This window comes from Salvelinus sp. IW2-2015, linkage group LG36 (assembly GCF_002910315.2).
Source record: "Salvelinus sp. IW2-2015 linkage group LG36, ASM291031v2, whole genome shotgun sequence".
Taxonomy (NCBI): Eukaryota; Metazoa; Chordata; class Actinopteri; order Salmoniformes; family Salmonidae; genus Salvelinus; species Salvelinus sp. IW2-2015.
In genome coordinates, this window is record NC_036875.1 from 36,356,975 (window position 1) to 36,370,908 (window position 13,934).

General features: G+C 45.7%; 1 pseudogene; it reads left to right on the forward strand.

Moving 5' to 3' along the window:
• Positions 1-547: 547 nt before the first annotated feature.
• The window catches only part of LOC111959511 (rab3 GTPase-activating protein catalytic subunit-like), a 66,002-nt pseudogene continuing 52,615 nt past the window's right edge, over positions 548-13,934 (forward strand).

Sequence of the window (13,934 nt, forward strand, 5' to 3'; positions counted from 1 at the left end):
TTCACATGTAGTAAATAGAGAGGTATTTGGTCCCATATTCATAGCACGTAATGACTACATCAAGCTCGTGACTCTACACATTTGTTGGATTCATTTGCTGTTTGTTTTGGTTGTGTTTCAGATTACTTTGTGTCCAATAGAAATGAATGGTAAATAATGTATTGTGTCATTTATGAGTCACTTTTATTGTATGAATGAAAATACCCTAAAATTAAAGCTGACAGGTTGCACWTTAACATCATAGTCATTGTATAATTTCAAATCCAAAGTGCTTGAGTACAGAGCCAAAACAACAAAACATGTGTCCCATTACTTTAGGAGCTCACTGTATGTGTGCTACTTTTATGCTTCCCAATTTTCAGTTTAGTTTTTGTATCTTTTGCTTTCATTTCGGACACCAGCTTCAAACAGCTGAAAATACAACATTTTTGGTCATGAAAATATATTTCACAATGGTTTAGATGGTACAATGATTATCTACACAATGACTGCTTGTTTTGTCACAAACTGACATTAGGCAAACTATTCTAATTTTTGCAACTTGGAAATGGCAGAGCGACTTCTGCATATTGCACCTTTTAAGTATCCAGTCTGTGTTTGCAGGTATGGCATGCGTGAGTTTGTGGTCATCTCCCCTGGGGCCAACTGGGAGGCAGTCATCAGTGAGTCCAGGTGCAACCTGCTCCTCAGCTCCGTCTCCATCTCTCTGGCCTACACAGACGGGTAGGTGAACATAGCTCCATCTCTCTGGCCTACACAGACTGGTAGGTGACAGTAGCTCCATCTCTCTGGCCAACACAGACTGGTAGGTGACAGTAGCTCCATCTCTCTGGCCTACACAGACTGGTAGGTGACAGTAGCTCCATCTCTCTGGCCAACACAGGCTGGTAGGTGAACATAGCTCCATCTCTCTGGCCAACACAGACTGGTGGTGAACATAAGCTCCATCTCTCTGGAACACACAGGCTGGAGGTGAACATAGCTCCATCTCTCTGGCCAACACAGGCTGGTAGGTGACAGTAGCTCCATCTCTCTGGCCAACACAGACTGGTAGGTGACAGTAGCTCCATCTCTCTGGCCACACAGCTGGTAGGTGACATAGCTCCATCTCTCTGGCCAACACAGACTGGTAGGTGACAGTAGCTCATCTCTCTGGCCAACACAGACTGGTAGGTGACAGTAGCTCCATCTCTCTGGCCAAAACAGCTGGTAGGTGACAGTAGCTCCATCTCTCTGGCCAACACGACTGGTAGGTGACAGTAGCTCCTTTCTGGCCAACAAGGCTGGTAGGTGACAGTAGCTCCATCTCTCTGGCCAACACAGGCTGGTAGGTGAACGTAGCTCCATCTCTCTGGCCAACACAGACTGGTAGGTGACAGTAGCTCCATCTCTCTGGCCAACACAGACTGGTAGGTGACCGTAGCAACAGTGAATACTGTATTCAGCAAATATTACATTCCTGTCTCTTTGGGAACAGTAACTGTTATAAGTCACAGTTATACAACAACTGTTTATGTTCTTTTGTAAAATCAAGTTCAAATTTGTTACAGAATTTGCTTTGACAAATAAGAGAAGAGCTGATACTGCCAAAGTGTCCTATAGCTAATAATGAATCTATGCTGAGGTTCCTACACATTCACACAGCTAGTTGCAACATGCTCTTTGTGTGTGTTTCTGTATAATGTCACAAGCCATGTTTTAAAATAGCAACACTGTGGGAAGTGAGTACAGCCCTCCGTGGCATCACATATTGCGGTAGGTCAGCTGGTATCCATGGCAACACTGGGCTGAATGGAAGATGGTAGCAGTAAATCTGTGGCTCTGTAGCAAGGTCATCTGGTCTCACTGTCTTTCTGGGAGTTTACTGTGTGGCAGAGAGACATTAACAACACATGTTTAGAGTAAGAGGAAGCATGTATCAGATCATCAGCACGTAGCTTCATGAGCACGTAGCTTCATGAGCACATAGCTTCATGAGCACGTGTTCTGTCACTGATGCATGTATCATTTATTACAAATAATGTTGTTTTGTGACTTCTTCAAATTAGAGAAAGTATGACATACTTTTGAATAGAATAATATTCAAGGTTAGTATGTGGGAGGAAAAAGTATGAAAATGTATGTACTCATTACTGAAAGTCGCTCTGCATAAGAGCGTCTGCTAAATGACTAACGTAAATGTAAAAAATGGAACAAGGCTTATTATTAAATGATTTACTTGTTCAATCCACTAGGTGGCGTATGTTTTGTCTGTAGTTCCTCTACTGTGCACCAGGTGCTGCTGTGTAGCTGTGGTGGTAGAATAGGGTTGTGGAGGGAGTTACAGGATTTCACACTGTGGCTGCTCTTCCACATTGATACCAGAGATTCCTGGCATGTCTCTAAAGTTAAAGGGATCACTTCAAAATCAAACATCATCTGTTGTGCAGGTCCAAATGTATGCCTCAATCCCAAACCAATTGAAAGATTAGTCAAATCGGAAATCTTTCTATAGCTGGATCTTGACTGCCGATGGCATGTGACTAACTCATCTTGACACAAGAACAGAGAGTAGTTACAGTAGGCACCTGGCTTTCAACGTGTGGCTGCTCTCCCACAAAACATCAAAGTTTGAAGTGACCTACCCTTTTTTAAACTCCTCTATTTCCCCTGTCTCTGTGGATGCTGTACAGCCAGGTGCCGATGTTTGTACAGATCCAGCAGAAGTGGAGGAGGATGTACCATGGGGAGTGCCAGGGACCGGGGGTGCGTACCGACTTTGAGATGGTCCACCTCCGCAAGGTGCCCAGCCAATACAACCACCTCTCAGGCCTGCTGGACATCTTTAAGTCCAAGATGGTGAGTATAGAAGGACCTGGTCTAATGACTTCATGCCTAACATTAACCTTTTAGCTCTTTTAGCTCTTTGGGTCACCCCAGACTAACTGTAGGTCCAGTTTCCCTGAATGAGAGTAAGCCTAGTGTTGGACTAAGATTCACTTTCAATGGTGAATCTTCATTAAGCATGTTTTTTTTGTCCAGGACTAGGCTGAACCTTTGTCTGGATACCCAGCCCCCTGCTAGATATGATGGATAGCACAAGATATTACATAACCTTGTCTCTATTTGTGTTTCTCTTTCCTCTGTTCTCCAGGTCTGTCTCCTCTTCCTCCCATCAACATCGCTATCYGCTTCACGTACGTCCTGCAGGACTGGCAGCAGTACTCCTGGCCTCAGCAGCCCCCTGGTACACACAACAACCACACAGCCCACTAAACAGGAAGGAATGTGTCTAGTTATTCGTGCCGCTAACTCCGGCACACTTATATACCAGAGTCGATGTGGGTTTGAATCCAGCCCAGTCGCACTCCTCCTACCTTTCTGCTCTGCTTTATAAAACCACATCCTATCTGTGTTCACACCCTGTTATACACACATCCCTATCTGTTCAGTAAAACACACATCCTTATCTGTTCAGTAAAACCACATCCTATCTGTTCAGTAAAACACACCTATTTGTTCAGTAAACACCACATCTATATGTTTGCAGTAAACCAAATCCTTCTGTTTCCAGTAAAACCACATCCTATCTGTTCAGTAAACAACCACATCCTATCTGTTCAGTAAAACCACATCATATCTGTTCAGTGAAACCACATCCTATCTGTCAGTAAAACCACATCCTATCTGTTCAGTAAAACCACATCCTATCTGTTCAGAAACCACATCCTATCTGTTCAGTAAAACCACATCCTATCTGTTCAGTAAAACCACATCCTACTCTGTTCAGTAAAAACCACATCCTATCTGTTCAGTAAACCACATCTATCTGTTCAGTAAAACCACATCCTATCTGTTCAGTACACCAACATTCCTATCTGTTCAGTAAAACCACATCCTATCTGTTCAGTAAAACACATCCTATCTGTTTCAGTAACCAATCCATCGTTCAGTAAAACCACATCCTATCTGTTCAGTAAAACCACATCCTATCTGTTCAGTGAAAACCACATCCTATCTGTTCAGTAAACCACATCCTATCTGTTCAGTACACCACATCCTATCTGTTCAGTAAAAACCACATCATCTTCGTAAACACACCTATCTGTTCAGTAAAAACCAATCCAATCTGTTCAGTAAAACCACATCCTATCTGTTCAGTAAACCACATCCTACTGTTCAGTAAAACCACATCCTATCTGTTCAGTAAAACCACATCCTATCTGTTCAGTAAAACCACATCCTATCTGTTCAGTAAAACCACAAAATATGAAACAGGAAGSAGCTAGGAGGGCAACCGATATATCAAGTCAGAAATCTAAATGGTGCTAGACATACAGTGGGGTCTGAAGTTATTGACACTCTTGATAAAGATGAGAAAAAATTACTGAATAAAATAAATCATAAAAATACTGAGCTATTTTGTATGCAAAAAAAATGTGGAAATTATATAATTGCATATTAATACAATTGCTCAGAGAAAAAGATTTTGTTTAACAAGTAATACTTTTTGCTCTCTCAAAAAGGTAGGGGTCAAAATGATTGACACCCCTGTTTTCAATACCTTTCAATAGCTCACCTTGCAAGGAAAATGGCACTGAGCCTTTTTCTAAAATGTTTGMGTTGGAGAACACATTGGGAGGGATCTTCCTCCTGATAGAATATTTATAGATGCTTGATATCCTTCGTCTCCTCTTCTGGACCGCCCTCCTCCATTCAAACCACAGGTTTTCAATGGATTTCAAGTCCAGAGACTGAGATGGCCATTGCAAAATGTTGATTTTTTTGGCCAATTAACCATTTCTTTGTGGAGTTTGATGTGTGCTTGGGGTTATTGTCTTGCTGGAAGATCCACTTGCGTCCAATTTTAGCGTCCTGGCAGAGAACACCAGGTTTTTGGCTAAAATGTCCTGGTACTCTGTAAATTTCAATGACGCTGTTGACCTTAACAAGGGCCCCAGGACCGGTGGAAGCAAAATAGCATACAATATAGCTCAGTATTTGAATTATTCCGTTTATACAGTCATCATTATCAAGGGTGTCAATAATTTCGTACCCCACTAGGCTAGCCCATAGGGCGTATTGGAAGCTTTGGTCGTTCAACGCCTCCGTGCGCGTGACCAACATTTTAGCAAACTGATATAATCCACTCACTCTCTCTTTGCTCCAAATTCAATAGTGTATGGTTCTTCCCACAGTTATGTTAAGTGCTGCTCTCCGGGGTACATTTTAGTGTTGCAAATAGATGCTTGAGTCTTTGAGTGGTGCAGGGAAGGCGGTACAAGGTCGGAGGTCGGAGAGCTTTTTAAACGGCTCACAAACGGACAATATTTCTGCTCCTCTTGAATGGGACCTGAGAGGAATGGCAGTGGGTGGAGGGTCAATTTGAGGTTTTTATATTTGACACCAGAGTATATTTGGTTCTTTAGTTTTTATTGTTATGAATTTGCCTGCCTTCAAGGCATTGAGGATGAAAACACATAGGAAGTGTTAACAGTTTTGGTTCTTCTTGCTGCCTCTAAGTGAACGTATTGGGAGTTGAATCAAAGTCATGATTGAACAGTAAAAGGTGAAAGTGTGTTTTTTTTTTGTTTTTCTCGTTGCCTCCAGACTTCGACGGTCTCCTCGGAGGGGAGGTGGGAGAGGTGGAGTTTGGGAAGTTGCAGTTCGGAGCGTGTGAGGATCCAATCAGGTAGGACTGATGTAGCCATGACGACAAGTCAAAGCATGCTTGATTTAGAGATTTACCTCATTGTTCACGTGTATTCTTGACATCTTTGGCATGAGCCTTTAATTCATTATTGACCAAACTGTAGCTTATAGTGAGACGTTTATAAAGCAAAACAAACAAATCTGTATTTTCTTTCATTGTTGTCTCAGTGAGCTTCACCTATTGACCACCTGGCCCCACCTGACAGAAGCTATCGTGGTGGATAACAATGTGTACTCGTGAGTGTCAACCAGCACACTCCCTCCCTCCCCTCTGACCTGCTGGTTGACACACATTGATGGAACATCTTAACAGCCTGAGATACGATCTATCAAGAACATTGTTTGTCCTCTTACCAAATGACAGCAAATATAGAGGTGTCATTTTCAATAAATAGAATCAGTATCCAGGTTGAGCTTATAAAGCAAGTGAGCATTGAGGTAGATGGAGAGAGAGAGCGAGAGAAAGAACATCCAGGTCAGTAAAACAAGTTCTCCATACCTTTGGAACACTGAAAGGTTGCTACCCATATTAATATCCTGTGTGCCAGACAGTGTAGGTGTTGAGAGGGCGGTTGTGGAGGAGGTGTGTGGGAAGAGGATATAACAAGTACCTCAGCCCCAGCAACACCGCTCGCTCGTTCAACTGCATTAAAGCTGAAATTAATTCATGCTGAATGATTTTACGCTTTTCAGTTTAGTGATGAAATGGTGCTCAGTGAGCCATCGCTTCATATTAACAGGGTTTTTCTTCAAGTCCCTCCATCCTAAATGTGCTTGAGCTTCATTGTATAAAGAGTTTCTTTGAAGGGAATCAAAGATATCTGCACTTGGATGCAGAAACATTTAGATTAGCCCTGTCAAAAACAAGATCCTCTTTCAAAGACTGTTTTGGGGTTTATTTTGCTGGTTGTATTTATTGGTGAATCCCCTTATAGGGCGTTCTGGGGTAGAAATGTTAGATATAATATTTTGGGGTTTTAGAGAATATGTGACTTGCCTCGGGTCAACTGAAATGGTACCCTACCTGACTGACTGACTGGCTGACTGGGTAATAKATATTATATGGCAACTGATACTCAGTGGTTCTTATTTCAAGGATCCAAAATAAAGCAAAAAGTCAATAGATAATTATCAGGTAATTACTTTCCACTATATAGTCTCTAAATGAAAACCAGGTCAATATCTGGTTGTAAAGTAAACCACAATAACAATGAATCTTCTCTTCCCGTCAGAGCCCCATGTTTAATAGCCTATATTCAGGCCTAATCTTTACTATAATGGTAAATGTGAACCACTGATCTGATCCAGGGACAGTTTACCTCCCTCCCCTGTGTGGTCTGACCTTATGTGCTCTCTGTGTGACCTCACAGTGACTTGGACCCACTCCAGGCCCCTCATTGGTCAGTCTGAGTCAGGAGCACAGACAACCCCACGTGCTTGCTCGGTAAGTTAGGACCCTCTCACAGAAATACTGATCCTATATTATAGAAATCCTATAGAATATTATGAATGTCCATGTAACGTGGTTTAAAATGCTCCCTCATCCATCAGCTGTATGTAAAGGGAGTTCCAAAGACTTACTCAGATGTTGACTTACTCTATGTCAAATTTGATGGACAAAAAAAGCTTTTTGAATTTGAAATATATGTAATCTTCTGGTTGTCACTTGCTACCACAGCCACAAAGTCAAAATTGGCTATATCTTAAAAATGTATGAAAGTAAAAAATGTCTGCATAGTGCATCTTTAAAGTTAGGCATATGGTTAGCAGTTTGGTTAAGGTTAGGGTTTAGATTAGGATTAGGTTTAAAATCACATTTTAAGAAGATAAATTGTAGAAATAAGCGGGTTTTATGACTTTGTGGCTATGGTAACTAGTGATGATCTCATCTTCTCCATCCCAGGTGACTTCCTGACAATTCTTTAAGCTGTTCTCCAAGAAGGAATCAACAGAGGAGATTCTGGGAAGAGGTCCATTTGAGGAGGAAGGCAAAGGTAATGTGTTCTATGGCTACTTGGGTGTATCTCAATAGTCCAACATCTCTTTCTTGAATTTCCCAATATCAAATTTTATTAGTAACATGCGCCGAATACAACAGGTAGACCTTACAGTGAAATGCTTACTTACGAGCCCCTAACCAACAATGCAGTTTAAAAAAGATGAATATGAATAAGAAATCAAATTAACAAGTAATTAAAGAGCAGCAGTAAAATAACAATAGCGAGACTATATACAGAGTGTACCGGTACAGAGTCAATGTGCGGGGGCAACGGTTAGTCGAGGTAATTGAGGTAATATGTACATGTAGGTAGAGTTATTAAAGTGACTATGCATAGATGATAACAACAGAGAGTAGCAATGGTGTAAAAGGGTGGGAGGGGCGGGGCAATGCAAATAGTCTGGGTAGCCATTTGATTAGCTGTTTAGGAGTCTTATGGCTTGGGGGTAGAAGCTGTTTAGAAACCTCTTGGACCTAGACTTGGCACTCCGGTACCGCTTGTCGTGCGGTAGCAGAGAGAACAGTCTATGACTAGGGTGGCTGGAGACTTTGACAATTTGTAGGGCTTTCCTCTGACTGCCTAGTATAGAGGTCCTGGATGGCAGGAAGCTTGGCCCCAGTGATGTACTGGTCTGTACGCACTATGCTCTCGATGGTGCAGCTGTAAAACCTTTTGAGGATCTGAGGACCCATGCCAAATATTTTCAGTCTCCTGAGGGGGAATAGGTTCTGTCGTGCCCTCTTCACGACTGTCTTGGTGTGTTTGGACTATTCTAGTTTGTTGGTGATGTGGACACCAATATGGTGTTTTCCTAGGGGGATTTGTGCAGACGTCAGTGCAGATGATGGGAAGTAGAAGCCACTCTGGACTCTTGGCTTGTTGTTTGCATGTGAAGGGAGAATTACGCTCTCTTCTCAGTCAGAGCCCACCCTCACACCCTCCCTGTGAATGGCTTCTCTTTCCCTCCCCCCTCCACTCTCTCCTCATTAGACAACATCAGCCATGCCCTGTCTAAGCTGACGGACCCCACAGCCGTGTCCATCCCCAAGCTGTCTGTCTCCAACATGGTGCACAGCGACCGCTAACGCATCCACCGCCGCATTGACGAATCACCGCTCAGCGGTGACGTGCTCAACTCTATACTGCTGGTGAGAGAGAGCAGGCATATGGTGATTTAGGCAGGCTGACATCATACTACACAAGAGGAGAGCAGGAGAGTCTTCAGCCAGGCTCCTCAGTTACTGGCCCTGCTGTGTGAACAGCTTCTTGATCAGCCGTGAAGCCATTGCTCAAGCAGTACCTTATTCCCTACATGCTCACACTGCCATTGGCCTAGCCCCCCCGGCGCACGTTTGGTTTTTTACCCTAGCACTACACAGCTGATTCAAATATCAACATCATCAAGCTGTGTAGTGCGAGGGTAAAAAACTAAACGTGCGCTGGGGGGGCAGGCCAGTGGTTTGGGAAACCCTGTGTTAGAGGCTCAGTGGTAAGTCAGACAGTTGTTCAATAAAACATTCAAATCAGACACTCGGTTCGTAGCAGGATTGTTCCTTCAGAGATGCTTTGTGTCAAGGTGTAAGGAAATGGATGTTCCCTTGTACGAGAGTATGTAAGCTTATATTTGTGTGTGTATGGTGTCAGTATCTCTTCCCAGACGCAGCCATAGGTAAACCATCATCAGAGAACAGCGAGAGAAAGGCTGCTCAATCACACACCGATGGGAAGCCAGAAGAGAAGGATTCTGACGACTATGTAGGTCTGCTGTCTGTGCTTTACCACACTATCACTGTGTCAGACACACTGCACTCCAGGGCTGGGTTCAGTAGTCACTGTGTCAGACACACTGCACTCCAGGGGTCATACAAACTGAGGCAGCAGACTTTGTGAAAATCTTAATTTGTGTCATTCTCAAAAACTTTTTGGCCACGACTGTACAGGTAGCTTCTGCCTATCATCATATTAATTACATATTAATCCATTTTAATCTTCTTCTAAACAATTAATTTCGGCATTCGAAGATTGCTTTGTGTGCTGGATTAAATGCTTTCATGTAGCTTATTGTTCAGTTGGTGTGTTTGGGCTTTATCAAATAGACTTTGCAGACGTACTTTGTTCGTTGTTGCAGCCTTCAAGAGGCGTAGGGGACAATTCTCTGACAAAGCCTATTTGGACTAAGTAAACAGACTTAGTAATAATCATCAACGTGGTCTGTATCTATCACAGTTCGATAGACTGGACCCAACTGTGCACACATATGACCTCACTACATGATTACTGAAGGCTGTTCACAGAGTAACAACCAGACTATTAAACATGATGTCTGAAACAGAGGAGACGCAGCGGAGGTCTGGGACACCGGCCAGTCTGAATCAGAGGAGCAGCAGCGGAGCTGGGGGACCAGGCCAGTCGAATCAGAGGAGACAGCAGCGGAGGTCTGGGGGACCACGGCCAGTCTGAACAGAGGAGACAGCAGCGGAGTCCTGGGGGAACACCGGCAGTCTGAATCAGAGGAGACGGATGCAGGTCTGGGGGACCACCGGCAGTCTGAATGAGGAGAACAGAGCGGAGGTGGGGGCACCCCGCCCAGTCTGAATCAGAGGAGCAGCAGCGGAGGTCTGGGGGACCACCGGCCAGTCTGAATCAGAGGAGACAGCAGCGGAGGTCTGGGGGACCACCGGCCAGTCTGAATCAGAGGAGACAGCAGCGGAGGTCTGGGGGACCCCCGGCCAGTCTGAATCAGAGGAGACAGCAGCGGAGGTCTGGGGGACCACCGGCCAGTCTGAATCAGAGGAGACAGCAGCGGAGGTCTGGGGGACCACGCGGCCAGTCTGAATCAGAGGAGACAGCAGCGGAGGTCTGGGGGACCCGGCCAGTCTGAATCAGAGGAGAACAGCAGCGGAGGTCTGGGGGACCACCGGCCAGTCTGAATCAGAGGAGACAGCAGCGGAGGTCTGGGGGACCACCGGCCAGTCTGAATCAGAGGAGACAGCAGCGGAGGTCTGGGGGACCTCCGGCCAGTCTGAATCAGAGGAGACAGCAGCGGAGGTCTGGGGGACCACCGGCCAGTCTGAATCAGAGGAGACAGCAGCGGAGGTCTGGGGGACCAGCGGCCAGTCTGAATCAGAGAGACAGCAGCGGAGGTCTGGGGACAGCGGCCAGTCTGAATCAGAGGAGACAGCAGCGGAGTCTGGGGACCAGCGGCCAGTCTGAATCAGATGAGACAGCAGCGGAGTCTGGGGACCACCGGCAGTCTGAATCAGAGAGACAGCAGCGGAGTCTGGGGGACCACCGGCCAGTCTGAATCAGAGGAGACAGGCAGGATGATGATGATTCAGTTATACTGTGTATATCCTAAACCTCATTATTGATGGCATTCCAGTTCAGGTTCAATCCAATGTTGTTCTATTACAGTCCCCTTCAGGAAATGACTGGGTGGATGTCTGAGTAGATGTCTATCAAAATGGACAAATTCCCATATGAACTTAAATTGACAGGAATATAAATGGATTTGATCCAATCGATGCGTGCTTGTTACTGTGTCCCATTAGGTAGCAATCGAAGGTGTTATAATTTGGGGTCTTATTCATTGGGGCACACCGTAGCTTGTTGCATAATGAATCGGACCATGTTCTCACCAGAAAACTAGGTAGTTTTAGAATTGGTCCTAATGCTAAATCTGTTGTTGTTTCCCATATTGGGGAGCAATAGAAGGTGTAACAATCAATCAATCAGCTAAAATCTGGTTCTTCTCACCCATAGCGAGGTAGGTAGTTGTTCTCCCAACGGTATCTTCATCTCAGGAAAAACTCCTGCCAGAGGTGAGCCATGGCCCGGACCTTTCCATGGTAGAAGTTAACCAGACACAGACATAGCGCCAGGCGGTACGTTAGACTGTTACTAGGAGCAGACTTCAGCTGGTTGTACAGGCTCTGAGGGGGTGGGGAGTACACAATCATCACACAGTATTGCAGAAAATGACACTAATCAATCAGACTTTTCTTGACATTTTTTGACAATTGGAAATTGTATTTCTGAGTTCTTTCAGACAAGTTCAAGTATTTCAAAATGTTTCTCAATGGCATAACTACTGAACCCAGCCCTGGAGTGCAGTGTGTCTGAACAGTGACTACTGACCATCCCTGGAGTGCAGTGTGTCTGAACAGTGACTACTGAACCCATCCCTGGAGTGCAGTGTGTCTGACACAGGACTACTGAACCCAGCCCTGAGTGCAGTGTGTTGACACAGTGACTACTGAACCCATCCCTGGAGTGCAGTGTGTCTGACACATGTGACTACTGAACCCATCCTGGAGTGCAGTGTGTCTGACACAGTGACTACTGAACCATCCCTGGATGCAGTGTGTCTGACACAGTGACTACTGACCCAGCCCTGGTGCAGTGTGTTGACACAGTGACTACTGAACCCAGCCCTGGAGTGCAGTGTGTCTGAACAGTGACTACTGAACCCATCCCTGGAGTGCAGTGTGTCTGACACAGTGACTACTGAACCCATCCCTGGAGTGCAGTGTGGTCTGACACAGTGATCTACTGAACTCAGCCCTGGAGTGCAGTGGTCTGACACCACGTGACTACTGAACCCACCCTGGAGTGCGTGTTCTGAAACAGTGACTACTGAACCACCTGGAGTGCAGTGTGTCTGACACAGTGACTACTGAACCCAGCCCTGGAGTGCAGTGTGTCTGACACGTGATTACTAACCCGCCTGGAGTGCAGTGTGTCTGACCAGTGCTACTGACCCATCCCTGGAGTGCAGTGTGTCTGACACAGTGACTACTGAACGCCATCCCTGGAGTGCAGTGTGTCTGACCAGTGACTACTGAACCAGCCTGGAGTGCAGTGTGTTGACACAGTGACTACTGAACCCATCCCTGGAGTGCAGTGTGTCTGACACAGTGACTACTGAACCCATCCTGGAGTGCAGTGTGTCTGACACAGTGACTACTGAACCAGCCCTGGAGTGCAGTGTGTCTGACACAGTGACTACTGAACCCAGCCCTGGAGTGCATGTGTGTCTGACACAGTGACTACTGAACCCAGCCCTGGAGTGCAGTGTGTCTGACACAGTGACTCGAACCCAGCCCTGGAGTGCAGTGTGTCTGACACAGTGACTACTGAACCCAGCCCTGGATGCAGTGTGTCTGACACAGTGACTACTGAACCCACCCTGGAGTGCAGTGTGTCTGACACAGTGACTACTGAACCCATCCCTGGGAGTGCAGTGTGTCTGACACAGTGACTACTGAACCCATCCCTGGAGTGCAGTGTGTCTGACACAGTGACACTGAACCCAGCCTGGAGTGCAGTGTGTCTGACACAGTGACTACTGAACCCAGCCCTGGAGTGCCATGTGTGTCTGACACAGTGACTACTGAACCATCCCTGGAGTGAGTGTGTCTGACACAGTGACTACTGACCCAGCCCTGGATGCAGTGTGTCTGAACCACAGTGACTACTGAACCCATCCTGGAGTGCAGTGTGTCTGACACAGTGACTACTGAACCCAGCCCTGGAGTGCAGTGTATCTGACACAGTGACTACTGAACCCATCCCTGGAGTGCAGTGTGTCTGACACAGTGACTACTGAACCCAGCCCTGGAGTGAGTGTGTCTGAACAGTGACTACTGAACCCAGCCCTGGAGTGCAGTGTATCTGACACAGTGACTACTGAACCCAGCCTGGAGTGCAGTGTGTCTGACACAGTGACTACTGAACCCAGCCCTGGAGAGTGCAGTGTGTCTGACACAGTGATAGTGTGGTAAAGCACAGACAGCAGACCTACATAGTCGTCAGAATCCTTCTCTTCTGGCTTCCCATCGGTGTGTGATTGAGCAGCCTTTCTCTCGCTGTTCTCTGATGATGGTTTACCTATGGCTGCGTCTGGGAAGAGATACTGACACCATACACACACAAATATAAGCTTACATACTCTCGTACAAGGGAACATCCATTTCCTTACACCTTGACACAAAGCATCTCTGAAGGAACAATCCTGCTACGAACCGAGTGTCTGATTTGAATGTTTTATTGAACAACTGTCTGACTTACCACTGAGCCTCTAACACAGGGTTTCCCAAACACTGGCCTGCCCCCCAGCGCACGTTTAGTTTTTTACCCCCGCACTACACAGCTTGATGATGTTGATATTTGAATCAGCTGTGTAGTGCTAGGGTAAAAAACCAAACGTGCGCCGGGGGGGCTAGGCCAATGGCAGTGTGAGCA